Here is a 19,555-nt window from a genome sequence, read left to right on the forward strand (position 1 = left end):
ACAGAAAGTAACCCTCTGGGATGTACCAGAGAGAAATAACTACAGCCATAAATAAGCAATGGTTGGTTTAGGTTCACCTCCTATTTCAATGCCATTAAAAATGGGCTTCCTTCCCAGCTTCAAGCTGAAGACCCAGCTCTGATTTCCTTTCTTATCTGTACTACAAAGTGTCGTGGCTTATGAGGCAGGGTTGAGGAAATACAGAACTGAGAGCATTCCCTGCCGCTTTGACACGAATGCTCAGCACACACATACATATTCCAATCTCTCTTCATGAGAAATGACTGCAGCAATCTGGGGTGGTAAAACTGAAGTAGCCACTGCGTGACCACTGCAGATATGCAGTGAGAGGTCTGAGAAGCAAGGGGACCAAGGAGTTGCTGTAGGGCAGCTTGTAGTGTGCTTTCGTGCTTCCCCCGTCCAGAACTTTTACAACTGCACACCATGGATTGAGGATAAGTGTGGCTCAGGAAGTGTCACTGAGTCTGTAACATTTTCCAGGCATGTGCTGGTCACTTGCTATATATCTCACTTGTACCTGTGAAGAAACAGAGGGTTTGGGCTCTCTCTTGGTCTCTCCTTCACTTGTTCTGGGAGATACCAGCTGTTATATTGTGAGCTGCTCTATGGGGAGGCCCAGTGGCAAGAAGCTGAGAGAGGCCTCTGGCCAATAGCCAGCAAGGAAGTATGGCCCTATGTCCATCAACCTGGGAGAAGCTGAATCTTGCTAACAGCCATGTGAGTGAACTTGGAAAAAGATTCTTCCTATTTGAGCATTCAGATGACTGCAGCCTTGTGAGAGATCCTGAGCCAGCAATATCCAGCTAGGCTGCACATGAATTCCTCACACACAGAAGCTCTGAGATAATAAATTATTGTTGTGAACTTAAGAAGATTTTGTTCATGCGTATGACACAGAAGATGAATTCTTCCCCCTCCACCATGAATGAAGAACCTCATGCTCAACCCCTAGTTTACCAGCTATGGGATCCAGCAGCAGATCCATTAAGTAGGAGAGCCATCGCCCAGGATCAGGGGTGTCTGCCTGGCTTTATTTTATTTATGGACCATCCCAACTCCCTGGTGTCCACTTGGCAGAATGCCATGCTAACAGAGAAAAGGTGGAAAGAGAACTGGCTATGACATTAAGCTTGCAAAATGTTATAGAGGAAATGACAACCCCAGGAGAAATGAAATGCTGGCTTCTGAAATCTATGACATTCTTCAATCTTCCAATATGGCACACAGTGATAGTTTCAATGAAATGAATTCATGTCGAAGGAAAGCTCAGTTGTTTTCTGGCAACTACAAACAAATGTGCTAAAACAGTAGTTTTGCATATAGATGGTCTTGATGATACGTCTCAGAGAAATCTATGTGAAGAGGCTTTGTTAAAAATTAAAGGAGTTATTAGCTTTATTTTTTAAATGGCTGTTCAAAGATGTGTGGTGTGAATCGATTCAGATTTGAAAGTGGAGGCTTTGGCATCAGCGATGGCATCAACCAAGGTTATGAAGGCTCAGCAAGTGGTAAAAAGTAGAAGCAGAGAAGACACTGTGGAAACAGAACAGAGTTGCCCTAGTAGACTACCTGCCTGAGGATGAGAGCCCCACAAAGGAGCAGGATAAGGCAGTGACCCCGTCAGGGCCCACCCGGAGCGTGGGCTCGCTGGCTGAGCACAGCTGGAAACTTTTCATCTAGATGCTTCTCCTGGTGACTTCACTATTGGGCACAAGGACTGTGTGAATGAACAAGGGGCCGGTTTTCCCTTGTTGTGGTGAAATGTCAGGTGCAATTTGCAATCAGTTATCATGAAAAGTTTTTGGATTACATGATTGGGTATGCTGCATTTTACATTTTATTGGACTTTTTGCCCTACTAAGTGCCAAAAAGACAGAGGCTACAGGTGGAGTTGCTTTGTTTATGAAGGTCTTATAGAGCAGTTAAGGCAACTATAACATCATTTTTTGAAATATATTGTAAAATAATAAAAGGAAACATAAATTTTAAAAAGAAACAGAGGATTTAGGAGCCATTTGACATGACTAAATTAATAGCCATAGAATACTTGCTATATGCCAGGCATTATTCTGAGCCTTATAAATATCAACTCATTATCACTCAGAATAACCCTGCAAAACAGGTACTATTACTGTCCACATTTTCAAGATGAAGAAAGCCAGGCAGAGAGATTGAATGACTTGCCCAAGGTCACAGCAAACTGAGACTTAAACTCCAGAGTCCATGCTTTTAACCACTTCCCAAAGCTGGAACAGGAGCCCAAGCTCCCTGCTTCATAACTAGTGTCTAGGGCCTCTGCTTGATTATAAAAATCAAAAACTATACAAATAAGATAAGACAGGGCAGCATATCCTCAGGTGCTCACATGTCTGAGCAGTGGCAGACAGGCAGACACTATGGGGTGGTAGGAGTCATAGGAATCTGCAAAAACAGTTGGAAAATATATTTGAGGGAACATCTAGTTCAGATGGGGGTCTATTTAAAAAAGGTAATAAGTTTTGGTTTCCATTTCCTTAGAAAATCTAGTTATATATGCCCCTGTCTTGTTGCAAGCATTCTTATAACCCGTGGCATATGCTCACAGCTCCACAAGAAGTAATTTTAAATATCAAATCAGCACTGCCTCTAGCTCCTGTTAAGGTCCCACAGGATCAGAGCCCACAGCAGCAAAACACAGATTTCCAGAGCTTGACCAGCAACCAGGGCCAATTCCAGGGATTCACTGGCACCTTAGATGTGGCATTAGACAGTAGGCATCTCTAGACAGCCTGAGCTGGCTAGTGAGGGTGGCTGGGGCTCCGATCACCCCAGAGGTCCTGATAGGCAGGGGCACTGGCTATCCTGCCCTGGGGGACTGTGAAGGGAGGGCAGCGCTTTCTCCGCCTTGCAGGGACCGTCTCTAGGGCAGATGTCACCTGCAACCTGTGAGGCAGGCCCCCACACAGGGGGTGTTTGGGGAAGATGAAGTGTGGGGGAGGACGGTGCTGCCGCAGGCCCAGGCAGCGTTTGTCGCTTCTGCTTGGTCCTGCTGCCCCTCTGCAGAGGTGATTCCCGCAGGTACAACCGACTCCCTAAGGCCCCTCCGCCCCGCAGCACCGCAGGGATGTCTGTGGGACCCGCCCTGCCACGTGCCCTCCAGGACACGCAGAAAGCCCTAAACACAAGGCTGTGTACTCACTGAACGTCTTGTGCCTTTTAAAAACATGCGACGTGTGTCCAAGGAAAAAACCAACGCTGTTACAGATGAATGACTTAGAAACGTTCTCGCTGTGCGTCGCTGAGGGAAAAACATAGGTTATGAAATAGCATGTACCAAATCCAGCTTAATAACTAGTTATAGTCATACAAAAGAGACGGAAATAGACACAAAGGTATTTACAGGGGTTGCCGGTAACTTTTTCCTTTTGTTTATCTGCACTCTCTATAAAGAGTATGTATTATTTATTTAATTTTTTAAAAGAGCTATTTTATGTTTTTTTCTCAGAAAGTGGGAAATTATGGAATAGGTAGTCCTGGTAACGGTTGTCAGTCTTAGTGATTTTTTTAAAGTTCTAATTTGATTGAAATATTTCAGGTTGAGGATTAAGACATTCATGTTCAGGGGAGAAGTATGTTCATGAACTAAGTTTTCCAGCTCTCTCTTGATGGTCAAAATAAAATGTGAGGTGGTTATTGTCATTCAGCATCTCCCCAGAATTCCAATTTTATAACTTCCCTGCCATTTACCAAATTCAAATCAGAGTATCTCAAAGCAGATCCAAAGGGACATTAATAGATTTTAGAAGGAAAAGACTGGGTGGCCAAATTAATTTGGGAAATGTTGAAATAAACATCATTAAACAGGCTCCTTTAGTGCAGGACTTCTCAGAGCCTTCATTATGCTAATATGCATTGTAAATTTACCCCCCCAAAATGATAGTCTATGAAGCATTTCCAAACTTTATATTTATCCATGGAATCCCTTTTTGCTGAAACATCATGTAGAAGTAGGGATTAGTACAACACACTTAGGACAATGCTGTTCTAAGTAGTGTTCTAGAAACACCTATAGACATATGTACTGTTTTTCTTAGGATAATTTTAAAAGATGATTTGGCAAATATAAATCTATTATTTTCACCAAAACACTCTCTAATTCCAAGCACTGTGACATCGGTGAGGACATTAAATCAGTTCTGTCAGGTTGCCTCACCAGAGCACCAAAGAGTTTCAGACCGGTAAATGAATGTCTGAACTTCAACCAGAATCTGTGAAATCCCTTTCAAGTAAATGGGACCAATCTGTAAACAAAACATGTACACCTGTCATTGCCATTCATTTCAGTAATGGCAGTTTATAAATTAACACACCATGAAAAGCTTTATTCATGTTCCTATGGTGTGAAAATTGCAAGAAAAACTTCAAACTGATTACCTTTTTAAATACAAAGCAATTGAATTTTACCACAGACAGAAAGGAGAATTTATTCCCATGCTGTAAAACTTCTGGAAATACAGTCCTGAAACAGAACTTAGGGAAAGTGGCTCAGGCCGTAACAGGTCCTCACGATGCAGAAACAAACTTGCTGGCCATACTGCAATCTGTAGTTCCTTTGGGCCAGGTTTTTCTCCCCAGCTGAGTCTTTGGAGGATCTCGAAGGTAGACTTGACCCAACAGTATGATCCTTTTCTCTGGGTTTACTCAGAACTTTCCTGCAGGGTCTGTGTAATGCAGTGACTTTTAGTACAAAAAGTTGAGCAGTTAAGACAGTTAATCACTAGTTTCCCCTCACAACCTCAGGAGTCTACCTACCAGGTGAACACATTTCAGAATCCATTTGGGTAGGAGTAGGAAGAACTACCAGGGCTGAGTCTTTTTTTCTTTTTTCTTGGAAATATCTTTTTTTTTTTTTCCACACCAAAATAAGCTGATTAGTATGTAGAAAAGCAACAGTCCCTTAATTTCCACAAATGTGTTTTGATTTTTTATCCTGGGCTCCAAGTTCCTTCCTGCATACATTTAACCACAGCCCACCCCCCTATGGGTACACTCACTGGGTCTCGGGGTGGGAGGGGTGCACTTCTCCCTGAAATCTTGCTTACATTTACATGTCAAAAGGAAGAGATGCTTTTGAGTAATTAGTCATCTGAAATTCTGCACCATGAGGAAAAAATTTGCTTTTGGATATTTATGGGGAGAAAATCCATATGGGCAATGAATACAGTATTGATGTGTTGGGGAGAAGGGACGGGAGGGGAGTCTGCATTACATTGAATTTCATCCAAACAATGGCAGAAACTCATATCACCGCTTTCTTATAAATAATAGCTACTATGGAAAATAGCACAATGCTGTTTTTCACAACTTAAATTTCTTATATTAATTCTATGATTTAAAAAAACCCTTTCTTTTTGACCTGATATTTTCATGCCATATTCAAGAAACTCATGATCAATATGTATTGATTTGATCACTAATTGCATTAATTTTGCTTTGGAAATTAGAAAGGCTCTAATGAGAATGTGAAGTCACTTCAAGATAGCGCATTATAGGCAGGCTAATTTAGCTGGACTCTGTGCATGAGATTATTTCATTATGAACCATCAATTACCATACAAACGGATGAGATAAAGCTTTTTTTCTGAGCAGATTTACATTTTTGAATTCGCCCGTAAATTTCAAGAGCTTAAGTTAATTTATATCCTACAATCATATTTAATATACAAATAGTTCAATCATGAATGCATTATCAGCATAAGCCCTTACTTCAGACTTTCATATTATGCTTTGCACAACACTGGAAACACCTTAAAAATATGTTTGTTAAAATCTTTCACACCACCACTTAACAATTGGTGCAATAAAATCAAGAGACCAAGATATATGATGTTGTTCAAGATTTATAAAATCATAAGAATATAAAATAGTCAAGCTGATTTTGAAATTGAGTGCAGATGCTAAAATAACATCCCAAGAAACAAGAGACCATAGAGGCTTTTAAATTCTGTGAGTGTATTTCTGCTCTTCTTAGAAACTTACCTGTTAAACAGAATTAAATAAAAAGACTTCAGGAGAAGAGTTCCCTATGGTAAAATTCTATCTAATTTTGTCTGTGGGAGCCTGAGTAGGGTGGTATTGTGGTATATGGGAGAAACATGGCCCGACGCAAAAGTGGAGAAAAATTTAAGATGTCCAGAATTCTGGGGTATCTTGAAGAAAATAAGTGCATCAAAATAAAATCCATAAAATGTTTTGCAAATACATATTTGAAAGTTCTCTCAGAATGTGTGTCCGCACTGAGGAAAGTGAAATCACTGACACTGATGGATAATTCATGTGGCCCAGGGAAGTTCTGGGGTGGTAATAATGATGAAGATGCTATCTACTCTTTTTTGCCATTTATTATTTAGTGATAAAATCATGGGCACACAGTCTTAACGCCTAATTCCTACAGTTATTATTATTATTATTGTACATTTATGAATTTTAAAACTTTAGAAAATAGTCCAAGGGTTGAATTTAGCTCCTCATTCATTACCATGTTCACAATGAATTGTGAACTTACCATATACTCTAGAATTAAATATATTTCATGAGCAAAGGCATTATGAGAGGATGTCAGAGGTGACAGGCTCACTAGAGATCAGCAAGCCCCTGGCGCTCAATGCGTGGTTTGGGATTAGCGTGGTTTGGGATCCAGTGTGGGCTCTTGGTCCTCATTGAATCCAAATCTGAATTTAATATGATCCTCCGGAGATTCAAGTGCACCTTAAAGTTTGAGAACACTGGTCTAGTCTTCCATCATCTTTTTTCCAAACATGGCAACTAAGACAAAAAAGACAACACCTTAAGAATGTTTCAAGGTAGCAAAAATGAATTCCTATGTCTCTAAGGTGGAAAGCTATGGTTAAAGTATGATGCTAAGTAGATCTCAGTAATGAATTAGGTCCATAAGGTCACAGTTAACTCTGTTGGTGGTTGGATGCTGGCTGAACTCCCAGCCAGCTTTGGGAATCTCTTGCTATTGTTAGAAAGAACATGTTCGAGAGCATCTGTAGCACCAAATCCAGCACAATCATGCTGAATTTCCACTCCTCAGAATAATTAATTCCAGTCCATGAGCAACTAACTGCCAGTATCCTACCCTCCACTTTGAGCCACTTTCTATACAGAAAATTCAAAATGAGGGGGGATAGTTGTATCCTCAATTCACCTAGTTACAGAACAAAGTGTGAAAGTCAAACGTGACATATTTGTCAATATTTCCCCACGTAGAAATGAAAACAACAAAGGAGGTAATAAGTGGAGGAATTTTTAGTGTGGCTACTACCTACAGCTGAGTATGTGTAAGGCAAGTAAACAGTGGCCCAGTATAGACACAGCTGAGGACACTTAATTAGTGACAATTACAACATTGTTCTAAGCTGCCTGCAACCTTGCTCTTTTCCTTTAGATAAACTCTTTTAAGTAAATACAATGTCAAGAAAATGGACAAGCCCTTTGACTTGTTAGAGAACCACGAAAGTGGTATATTCTTTTATCAAGTGAAACGTGCCTCTTTCAATGGGACTTATTAAGGGAAATTAGGTCTAATATTTGCTAAAAATTTATACAGTCTATAATCCTCACATTATTTATATTAGTTATTTAGTGTTAAATGTGCAACAATTAGTCTTTTCTTAAAAATCTTATGCTAATAATGATCACATACCAATCTTATGGTTAGAGCTTTTCAAAGAATAAATACCTATAAATATGTTTTGAAAATAGTTTTCCAACTCACTGATGTTTAATCATGTATAAAGATATAAACAATTAGGGTGCTTTGCTAATTATCATTTTAAATGGGAATGGTGTCTAGGAGATGTTTTACTAGAGCACTGTGAAATCGATGCACATCACCTGAACGCATGCTGAACTGCTGTCTGGCTCACAGGGAAATGATCTCATGTTGAGATTGTAAATGCATTTACATTTAAGATGGCATTTTTGTCTCATATGAGAAAAGGTGTGTTAAAAAATAGCATTAACAGGCAATTAAAGTTGTGGGCAGGAAAGTGTCAAAATAATTTGGAGATAGAACAATCAGGTTTCACAGGCTTTACAAAGAAATTTCAAACATTAGTCAAAGGACTACTTAACGTAACTTTTAAATACAAAAGAATGACAAATATGTAATTTTAATTAAATTTGACAGAGAAATGAAAAATCAAAATCATAAATATATAAATATAAGGATGTGGAGAAAAGGGAACCTTTGTGCAGTGTTGGTAGGATTATAAATTGGTGCAGCCACTATGGAAAATAGTATGGAGATTCCTCAAATATTAAGAATAGAGCTGACATATGATCCAGCAGTTCCTCTTCTGGGTATTTTTGTGAAGAATATGAAAACACTTATTCAAAATATATATGTACTGCTATGTTCACTGCAGCATTACTTACAATAGCCAAGACACGGCAGCAACCTAGGTGTCCATCGGTGGATGAGTGGATAAAGAAGACGTGGTATGTGTAAAAACATGAGATTTTGCCATTTGCAACACCATGAATGGGTCTTAAGGGTATTACACTAATAATATGTTAGAGACAAAGGATAAAAGCTGTATGATTTCACTAATATGTGGAATATTAAACAAAAAGGAAAGCTGATCACATAGTCATGACATATAAATTCTTAACAAATATAACTATTGTTAATAACATTATTATTGATCAAAGGTAATCCATAGCTTTTGGTATGCTTTGGAAAAGCTCAATACTCTTTACTCTTTTATTCAATAAACATTTATTCAGAACCTGGTATATAACTCTTTAGATATTTAACAACCTCTCTGAGAAGCTAGTACAAACTAGGAGCTGTAAGGAGTAAGACATTGTCTAAGCCCTCACAGAGTTTATAATCAAATTATCTGATAGGAAAATATACAAATAATTGTTTCATAAGGAAGAAGGCAAAAGACACCATGTGACTGACTGATAAGACCAACTTCATCAGTCCCGCACCAACTGCGCTCATAAGAAACTAGGGCCAGGCATTTTCTCCTCCTTAGCTCCCTGCACCGATACAACCCCTGTGTCACCCGCAGGAGCAAGGATGGAGGCCGCTGCTCCCCCAGCTCCTGGCCTCCCGCAAAGGTAAGCGGAGCCCTAACACCGCACAAGTGCCCCGACCAATGTTTGTCTCACATTTGTTGGCTTTTCCAGGAAACGTGCTGTATGTAAAACAGATCTGCTTTCATTTTGGGTGTTAGCCACTGGATGCGAAGGAGCAGGACATGTTTGAACTAATAAAGCAGTAACTATACAAGTTAATTTCTTCCCCAACTGTGTCCAAGCTTCTTTTCTTTAACTTGGCTCAGGATTCCACGTCAAGCCAGGCACACACAAGAACATGAAAATAAATGCTTTGCTGGTGGTGATGACTTCCTTCTGGTTTCACAGAGGAAAGACATGAAAACTCAAGAAAGCCTATCGCACTAAGTATTTATTTTTGTGGAACCAGATTTTTAAAGTTCAATCAGAGTAGTCATTTAATGAGTTTAGAGAACTACTGAAATGACTTTGAGCTTTAATTTTACTGCCCTCCTAATATATAAAGAAATAAACAATTTCAGCCTTTAAGGACTGGAGATAGGCCCCCTCCCAACAGTGATTACCTTGAGATTACAATCGGTTCACAGGAAAGGGGTTCTCCAAATAAAGCTATATTAACTTCTCGTTCGCAGCACAATCTCACTATCCATACAGTTTCTGAGAAGCACTGAGAGCATTTCCCCGCCCCGATTCTGCCCTTGATGATGTGAGGTCTTGGAGCCCAGAAAGGCCCCGAGTCTCTGGAACTCAGCCTGGGCATCTCTGCACTCGGGTGGGCCTGCCAGCAGGCCGGAGAGTGAGGCTTCCCTGCGGGCTGTCTGCTTTGTGCCCACTGCTTGCTTGGCTTTCTCGCTCCTCTGGCTTAAAGCTTGTAAACCCACGTCTGGCAGGCGTCCCTCCAACGCTCCCAGCCGGCGATGGGAGAATGACGGGCTTCACATTCCTCATCACCAGCAGAGGGAGCGAAAGCGCACAGCAAGACAACTTGAGCAAAATATACACTAGCTTTAAATTCTTTTTCATCAAAATAAGCTCTGCTGGGTGTGTCTGGGTGAAGAAATGAGACATGTGTGACATATTGGTCTGCTGTCTCTTAATGTTTGTGTCTGGGAGGTCAGAATTAAAAAGCCACAAGAGGAACGAGAGAAGGCCCACCTGCCCACAGCGTTCTACCTTACAGAGGAGCCAAAGGGTGCTGTGGTTGCAGGGAAGTGAGGGGGGTGTCAGCGCTGGCTGGGGACAGAACGCAGGCCTCCTCTCAGAGCCCCTAGTTTATTATTTCACTTAGCCACATGAGAGCAGGTTCAGGGGTCACCGATAACTGCAGATCAACCAGCTGTGTTCTCTGCCCCCCACCATTTTTCCCTCTGACTAACTTGTCCCCCACCCCTAGCCCTACTTTCCATGAAGAGAACATGCTCCTGGGTCTCAGGGCTCAGGGCGAATGCCGAAGCCTCTCAAATGGCCTCCACCTACAGCCCGCTGTCACCTCTCTGAGTCTCCCACTTCATTCTGCAGCAGTCCCACTGGCCCCTAGCCATTCCTTAGGCCGTCAAGTTTGTTCCCATCTCAAGGTCTTTGCACCCACTCTCCTTCTGCCTAGAACATTGCTCCCGGTGATAGCCAGACCGCTCACTCCCCCTTCTATTTGTCTCACAAATGTCAACTTCCTAAACTCCTTATTGTCATTGCAAATCACTCCTTTTCCACTTTCCCTCTTGCTTTATTTTTCTCCATCTGACAAACTTAGTATCTGTTTTCTGGCACAGGGATTTCTGTCATTTTGTTCACTGCTGCTGAATAAATGAGTGAGTGAATGAATGAGTGAACAAGTTCTAATTATATGTACAGCACTCAAAAGAAAGTAGTTTTCTCTAACGAAAGTGACATTACCTGAACATTGTGGTTCTTTCAGCTTTACCTAAAAATAATTTGCTTTAATCATTAGCTTCAAGGTTGCTATATTGATTGTAGTTCTAATTATTTGGAGCGAGTGTGTTCAAAACTTTATCATATTGTCACAATTATCAGTTCCTTAGTAAGATAATGCTCCAGGCACCTCCTTCTACCACGATTTCTAATGATCTCTCCTGGGCTCTCACATTCCTTTGTGGAAAGCTAACATTAGCTGATATATACCACTCCCTCGGTCTTGCATGTTTGGCATGTGTGACCAGATGCCCTTTAATATGTTCACACTAATATAGGGATATTAGTGAATAGTCTAGTGTACATTTCTATGGGGCCTCTTAAGTAAATATGTATTTAGTTGGTTATGTTTTATGCACATTTAGAATTTGTTTGCATTATTCAGCTTCACACGTATTATTTACCTGGTGGTAAATAATATTCAGTTTTCTGCCACTCTATTTTATCCTGTGGATAAATTCACACGCGTTTTACAGTATGCATAGCATTTCCACTAAATCATCGTCACGTCTGGTAAATTTACCATTTTTTATGAGGTACTTATTCACTAGTTTTTGTTTGTTTTCCTTTTGCCTTTTCTCACTAAAGACAAGTATCTGTTTTAAAAAAAGAGATCTGCCTTTGCCAGTGTGGGTCAGTTGGCTAGGCATCGTCCCATTCACCAAAAGTTTGCAAGTTCAATTCCAGGTCAGGACATATACCTGGGTTGCGATGTTTTGTTCTCACATTGATGTTTCTCTCTTTTTCTCCTTCTCCCTCCCACTCTCTCTCTCAAAATCAATAAAAAAATCTTTTAAAAAAATATCTGTGAAAGTCCCCAGAAAGCAAGGAAGCTCGACAAAGAAATTTGTAGTAGACTTTGCCTGAAGAAAACATTAATGTGTCAAAAATAAGTAAAGCATAATTAATTCCTTGAAAGTTTTCTTTGCTTCCCTCCCCAGCTCATAAAAAGAAACCTCTCTCATATAGTGGTCATAATGAAACCTAATTGCATAATCTTCATTATATCATTCTCAATTTTAATTGAAGCAATTAAAATTATTAAGTGTTTAATTGCTTTCCATTTTCACATTTAAAATAGCTGTTTACTTATTTAAAAAAGTTAAGTCTGAAGAACTAAAACAGAATAATTTAGAAAAGAAGGGCATATGATGAATAATTTGGTTACATTTTCCTGTTCAGTGTCTCATGGGAGTTTAGAAATAATTCTATTTATTTTTCTTTCTTATGTAAGGCTAACATACTTGACCTACCACAGGCCATTATATCCAACTAGTTTGCTGGTTTGTTTGCAGACTATTTCATTATGTTCTTAATTTTTTTCATTAAAATCTTTATGAAGGCTAAGTGGCAATTTTATGTTGGAGAAATAAAGCAGTGAAAATCACTATGATATATCCATCATCTATGCAGAGTACTTGGGAGCCACGCTCCAAGTACCACAGTGCTACCAACAGTTTTTGCATGGGACCTCTCTATTTTGGCAACTTCTTGTGAGCTATAGATATTTAAAAATAAGATTCAAAGCATCCTAAATGTCTATTTTCTAAGACAGAGAAGTCATAAAACACATTGACACATTAGCAAAAGAGAAAAGCAGAAAGAAACAAGTAGTGATGCTTACCCCCTGCCACCGATATCTATTTTCCTTAAAAAAACAAAATAAAACAAAACCTAATACTCCTGGAGAGATATTTATGAAACCTGTGATTTCTGAGGCTTGTCAAGAACATTAATTCATGAGTTTCTGGGTTCTTCTTCTCCCTGTCCTTTAGAATGAGCATTCCAGGGTTGATTTCAAAAGTAACATTTTCGCCCTCTTTTATTTTTTCTCTATGGTTCTGAGTCCAAGAACCTTTCTTTAACTTTTCTGTTCTCTTGGAATGAATTTGGTCTCTTGTCTCATTCTGTATGTAATCCCCTGGATAGCTCACTGCTGGCTTCAGCATCAGACATGATACCCAAACCGCGTGACTGGAGTAATTAAAGACAAGGTAACATCAGGGAACTATAAATTAAACCCCATTCAATATATATCCACTAGAATGACAACAAAAAAAAGCACAGAAAATGCCAAATATTGGTGAGGAGATAGAGCATCTGGAACTCTCTTATGTTGCTGATGTGAGTATAAGTACATACAACCACTGTGGAAACTGGCTTATCTACTAAATCTGAACATATGCACACCAAATGACCCAGAAATTCTACTCCTAGCTTCATATCCAACAGGAATGTGTGTGTGTGTGTGTACTTTTACCAAAAGAGATGTACTAGAATGTTCATAACAGACTGTTGAGAATAGGGCACACTCCCTCTTCCAAAAAAGGAAACTCTTCAGTTGCCTGTCAGCAGCAGAATGAATACCTTGTGTCGATTCGGCACTGGAACACTGCGCAGCAGCAAGAGTGAACAAACACTGTACATGATAAATGCTGATGAATCTCACGATAGTGATGAAGACTGAAAGACGCCAGACACAAATAATACATCATGTACAATTCCACTGACATAAAGTATAACAAGCAGAGCAGGAGAGTGGGAAACCTCAGTGAGGATGGTTAGGGACCGCAAGGGGCCACAAGGAGAGCTTCTGGGGTGCTAGTCATGTTCTGTTTCCTGATCTGGGTACCAGTTACACAGGGTGCTCAGTGTGTGAAAGGTCCTCTTATACACTCAGGATTTGGGCACTTTCTCTGCAAATACTTCCCTTGAATGAAAAGTGAAAAATATATGAAAAACCCCATCAAGGTAGAGCCTCCTAACAGCTTACTTTGGTTCTAACCCTCCTTCAGACTGGGATCCCAACATTCTCCCTCTTCCTTTATACTTGGAGCAGGTTCAGCTCAGTGCCTGTTCTCTCTTTCCACTTGCTATTTCCCTGCTCATCATGACCATCTGTTGGCCTGAGAAGAGGGCAGGGCCATTGGGAAAGTAACAGGGAAGAGAGAGCCGTGACCTTCCCCGCCCAAGTAGGATGGTCTCCCCAACGTCCAAAGAGTTACGCAGACTTGACAAGGAAAGAGAAAGGTTCTTCTGCTTGTGGGGTTTAAGATATGATTTGTGAGAATCAGCTTCAGAATGGAATTTCCACTAGTGAAAGTCACTTAGCCCAGTTCAAACATAAAAAATAATTTTTACTAAAAAGTTATTAAAGTCTTCTTAAAATACATCTTTTAACTCTAACAATTTCAACAATGCCATCTCCTTTTCCCTTTATTTCTCTTCTCTTTAAAAATTGTATTTTTAAAAAAAATATATCTTTATTGATTTCAGAGAGAGGAAAGGAGAGGGAGACAGACAGAAACATCAATGATGAGAGTCATTGATCGGCTGCAGCCCGCAACCCGGGCATGTGCCCTGACCAGGCATCGAACCCTGATCGCCTGGATCCTAGGTCAACGCTCAACCGCTGAGCCATGCCCAGCCGGGCTAAAAATTGTATTTTTAAAATCATTTTTCTTCATGTCTTTTCAGACCTAACAATTTTAGAAGTTTCCCATTTTTCTGTTTTTTTTTTTTTTTTGTAATTTAAAAAGTTTTAAATTTTTCCTTTTTATTGAATTTATTGGAGTGACACTGGTTAACACAGACAACAGTGTGGTGATTGCCTGGGCGAAGGGCATTGGGGCAGGTGGAGGGAGGTAAAGGGGCGTAAATGGTGATGGAAGAGATGACTTGGCGTGGTGAACACAATGCAGTGAACAGATGATAGGTCATGGAATCGTGCACCTGAAACCTGTATAATTTTGTTAACCTGTATCATCCCATTTTTCTTTAAAGGCAGTGACTACAGATAGGACAGTTGAAACTATTTTATCTTTGTGGTACAACATAGTGTGGGGAATAGCTTGTAAAGAATTTTCCAGTGTCATTTGCCAACCCCCTCCCCTCTGATTTCATACCACTTCTGCATATTTCCTCTGACCTTGGCAGCAATGGCAACTTAGAGCACATATTTATTTAATATTTCTTTATTGAGCACCTCCTCAGTGCCAGTTACCATTTTAAGTACTGAGGACACAGCGTTGACAAAACAAATAACTAAATGAAGTTAACATTGTAATTGGGACCAGTCAAAATAAATAAGTAATTGAACAATAAACAAGATACCATCAGAAAGAAATTGGGATGATGAAGAAAATAAATCAGAATAAGCAAAGAGCATATGGAACAAGGAACCAGAGACTCCTTTAGATCGGTGCAGGGAGAGGGCCTCCCTGGGCATGTAACGTCCGAGCTGAGTCCTAGGTGAGAGGAAGGAGCAGCTGTGAGATGATTGTGTCTGAGAGAGCATGACAAACAGGCTGCGAGGAACATCAAGTACCTGCTCCGGCAGGCCAGCCATTTTCCCACAAGTAGAAATGCTGGAGGATATTATCTTGTTGACTATTTTCCAAGCAAAGAAATTTGCACTTCTATGTTTATATCTATATCTACATCTACATCTACATCTATATCTATGTCTATCTATCTATATGAAAAATACTTCTGAGTTACCAACATTTTAATTGGTAAATTAAATTTAAGGAAAATGTATGAGTGAATAAAAGATTGTAAGAGAGTTAAAATAACCTTATTTGATAAGCACTCTGTTCCTATATTAAATGAAGAGAAAAAACATTTTCATTTATAATTATTAGGTAAATATATATAAGTACACAGATGGCTATAAGCTATCACAGTTCTGTTAACTAAGGAGAACTCTTGAGGGCTATATCTAGATACTATTACAAATTCATGAATTGTAATTTTTATAATTCCCCGTTATAAGTGCTAACTAAAATGATCTACATGGGACATCTGGTAATCAAACTAAGTACTTCCATTTTCAGATGCAAGACTTATTAATTGGTCAATTGCTTTCAAATTAGAATTTAATGTTTATTAAAAATGACTAGCAAATGGATAGACAATGAAAAAGAAATAAAATTTCCAAAAAAGGTTTGTACTTTTCTAAAAAAATCCTTCTATTGTTACTACCTTTAGCAAATTTGATTTAAAAAGTCATGCATTTTTCTCTAAGCTTTGAGTTAGAGAAAATAAAATACTGTAGATTTGGGGAGGATTTCAGTAATGGCAGAGAGAATTTTGAAGCAGTGAGCTAGCATCGGAAAGGAAGTGAGGGGTGAGAGAGGGTCTCAAGCCAAATGGAAGAAGAAAGAACCCAACCAGTTGTGACAAATAGAGGGAGGGCTGCTGCTGACCAGCCTGGTGACCTTATTTATTACACGGGGAGGAGAGCTGGCCAACGAAGGGAATAAAGGAAAACTATACCCTCCCTTGGGGACAAGGTATAAAGATCAAGGCTTCTGTGAAGTCTTGCATGTCCCGCAATGATGATGATGGTGATAATGACCACAGCAGTCTCTAGAGAGTGACAGTGAAGTGAAGGGAAGGAAAAACATCCCTTCACGGAAATGAGGAGCATGGTGCAGGAGATGGAAAGCCTTCATTTGATTTCAAGGTCTTTTTGACAAGAAACCCATGCCTCTCCCAGGTTAGAATTGTCTCTCTACCCATCACATCCCTTGGGTAGAATAAAAGTTAGGTAATGCCCATAGTGTTTTCTGTGGGGTTCTTTGTATTGAGAGTGGGGGGCACCCATGCATCAGTGCCCCCCCCTCTATTCTCTTCCTGCTGGGAAAATATGTCCTTTCCTCTCCTAATTTTTTAAAAAAGCAGTGGAGTGAAGAAGAGTTTAGGCAAAGCTTATTACCAAAATGCAAAAGTTATTCTGAGTAAAAGGAAAATCCACTCTAGGAGTATTCTTTTTCATAACTCTAAAAGGTGTCAGAGGAAACAGATGTTCCAGATGTCATTCAATCTCTCACTCTCTTTCTTCTTCATCTTCTTCATCACTTCTGAACCACAAATTAATTATAGCATTGACCACACTTTACTATGGTTTGAATTAATTTTAGTGGATCTATCGATTCATTTGAATAAATATTCTCTGATATATATCATGTAAAAAAAAGACAATTTGAAAATGTAAGACTTTAAGCACAAGATGAAGAAAGGCATGTGGGATATTTGGGTTGTAGGGCTAATGCTATTATTGTGTGTTCTTTCCAAAGAAGCTGAGGCATACACATCACAAGATAGATTTGGGTTTCATTCTTTTTTATTATTGCAAAAAAATAATCATATAACTGCATAAAATTTCTTCTTTTACTTTGGGAGCAATAATACTCACAAAGCAGGCTGAGTGTGGGTGCAGAGGCCACCCAAGCACTGATGTGCACTATGAAATGGGGTCCCACAACAAGGCAGAAACTAAAAGCATAAATAAGGGCTGCTAATAAACTCCCTTGCCTGCAAGGTTTTCAGGACCCAAGATAATATTGAGATGAAGAGTTTAAGAAAGGCTGTCACAGCCAGTGTTATATTGCACATAACAGCTGCCACCAAGTCTCTGCCTGTGGAAGGTGTGAAAGCAAAGCTCACAAGTTGGTTCCCAAGCCACAGCCTCCCTGAAGGACAGCAGCTGGCAGCAAGAGTCACCTGTGCAAATGAAGTGACTCATACGGAACAGAAATAGCAAGCAGGCCAGGAAGCTGGCGAGCTGTCCTCATTACTTCTAGGTGCCCTGGTCTCCTTTTTCCCCTCCCAAGGCAAATTGTTTAGAAATATGAGTGTTTTCTTGGTAATAATGAAACTCACAAAACTAGAAATTTTATATTTCTCCTTTCATCATTCCATTTACTTTTATAGGTTGTTGTCTTTGAATGCCACCATCTTGAAGCAACTAGGCGTCCCCAAATAGAGAATGCCTTTGGAAATAAGGCATAATTCTGCTTCAGTACCATTTCATTTCTATAGTAGTCAGATTTTACTGTGTTCTCTGCAATAGCATTGGATTTGAGAAGTTGGAAAACAGGTTTTATTTTAAGATCACTTATTAGACATATGACCTTGATCAAGTCATTTAACTCAAATCTCTGTTTCCTCTTTTGTAATATAGGAACAATCACATTTGCCCTGATTACCTAACAGGACTGTTGTGGGTATTATATTAAATAATGCGTGAGAAATCACTTGTTGTTAATAAAATACTATTTAACCCAAGGCCCTATTTTTAAAATACAGTTTCAGCTCAAACATCACTGCCTTGCAAGTCCTTCTTGGCCCTTTTCTTTCTCCCAGGCTGGCAGAGGTTCAGTCCACCTTTGGTGGCACCATGCTGAGTGCAGCTGGGCACATGACCACTCAGCTGGGGCTACATTTCTAACCTCCCTAGTGTGTCTGTGTAACAAAGTTCTCACCAATGGTATGTCATCATGGCACTACGTACCATCTTCAGATCATTTAAAGGATGGCTCATGTCCTCCCCTTCCCTTTTTCCCTTCTTGCTTGCTGGATTATAGTCATTAGAGAGGGAGCTGGGTAGTCATCTCAGATCACAAAAATAGACGCATCAGGCAAGGCTGGCAAAGCAATAGGACTGAAGGATCCTGAGTCACCAACACTGTGGAGCTCTGACTACCGAGTAAAAGAGAATAAACTCCCGTTTGTTTAAGCTACAGTAATTCTGGCCTTTGTTATAGTAATATCCTTATGGACACATTCTAATTAATATATGCTTATCTGTACTCTAGCACTTATCACAATATATTATTTAACTATTATATTCTTGGCTTACATGTCAGATCTTTGAGACCTGATCCCCTGGAGAGCACAGACCATTCATTCATGTGTGCATAGCTCTGAGGACAATCCTTAGCTCAGAGGAGACTCTAAAATATTTGAATGAATTATGAACCATTTTAAAAATCAAGAATAAACAAATGAGGCATTTTAAGAAAATCTACAACTTTGTAGTCATAATAATTATAATTTTCCAGCATGCTAATATTTTCATTTTCTGCCATTTAATTGTCATAACAGTGATAGAATTTGGTGCTTTGAAGCTTAGCCCCAAGTCAGCTGTTTCATGTCATATTTCCCTATTTCTAATTTCTTATAAAATTTAATAGTTATAAATATTCTTAAAATATTCCTAGTAGGGAGATAAGAAGTCAGTGCTCAATGGAGAATGAAGGTGATAGACAAGTGAACTAGTATATAATGATAATATAATATAATGTGATCAGCGCTGAAGTAGATACTAGTTATCAGTTAGGATATTACTACCACAAAGTCCAAAATAACGGCATCTTGAACAAATGGAGCTTGCAACCACAATGGTATATATATTGGTATTAAGCATCAATGATATGGTTTTAACCTACTGTTATCAGTGTTTAGAGAAAGCATAGTGGTAAATGCTTGTTTTCTACTTATAATCAGTCATATTCACACTAGAATTGCCTAGAATAGTAAAATAAGTAAAGGGGGGGGGGAAGAGAGTGAAGAAAGTGAAAGGAGAAGGAAAGTTTGTTTAAAAATAGGGAAAGGATGGTGCATATATCCAATGAAATATTACTCTGTCATTTAAGTCTAATGGCAGAGGAGCTGTTCGGCCTCCTAAAGCTGGGCCCTCTACTTGTGCTTTGGAGTTGATCTTTTCCAATCTCTCGGAAACCTT

General features: G+C 39.4%; 1 pseudogene; it reads left to right on the forward strand.

Moving 5' to 3' along the window:
- Positions 1-921: 921 nt before the first annotated feature.
- Positions 922-1,717, forward strand: LOC107542755 (armadillo repeat-containing protein 1 pseudogene; annotated as a pseudogene).
- Positions 1,718-19,555: the final 17,838 nt, after the last annotated feature.

This window comes from Miniopterus natalensis, chromosome 5 (assembly GCF_054644295.1).
Source record: "Miniopterus natalensis isolate mMinNat1 chromosome 5, mMinNat1.hap1, whole genome shotgun sequence".
NCBI classification, from domain to species: domain Eukaryota; kingdom Metazoa; phylum Chordata; class Mammalia; order Chiroptera; family Miniopteridae; genus Miniopterus; species Miniopterus natalensis.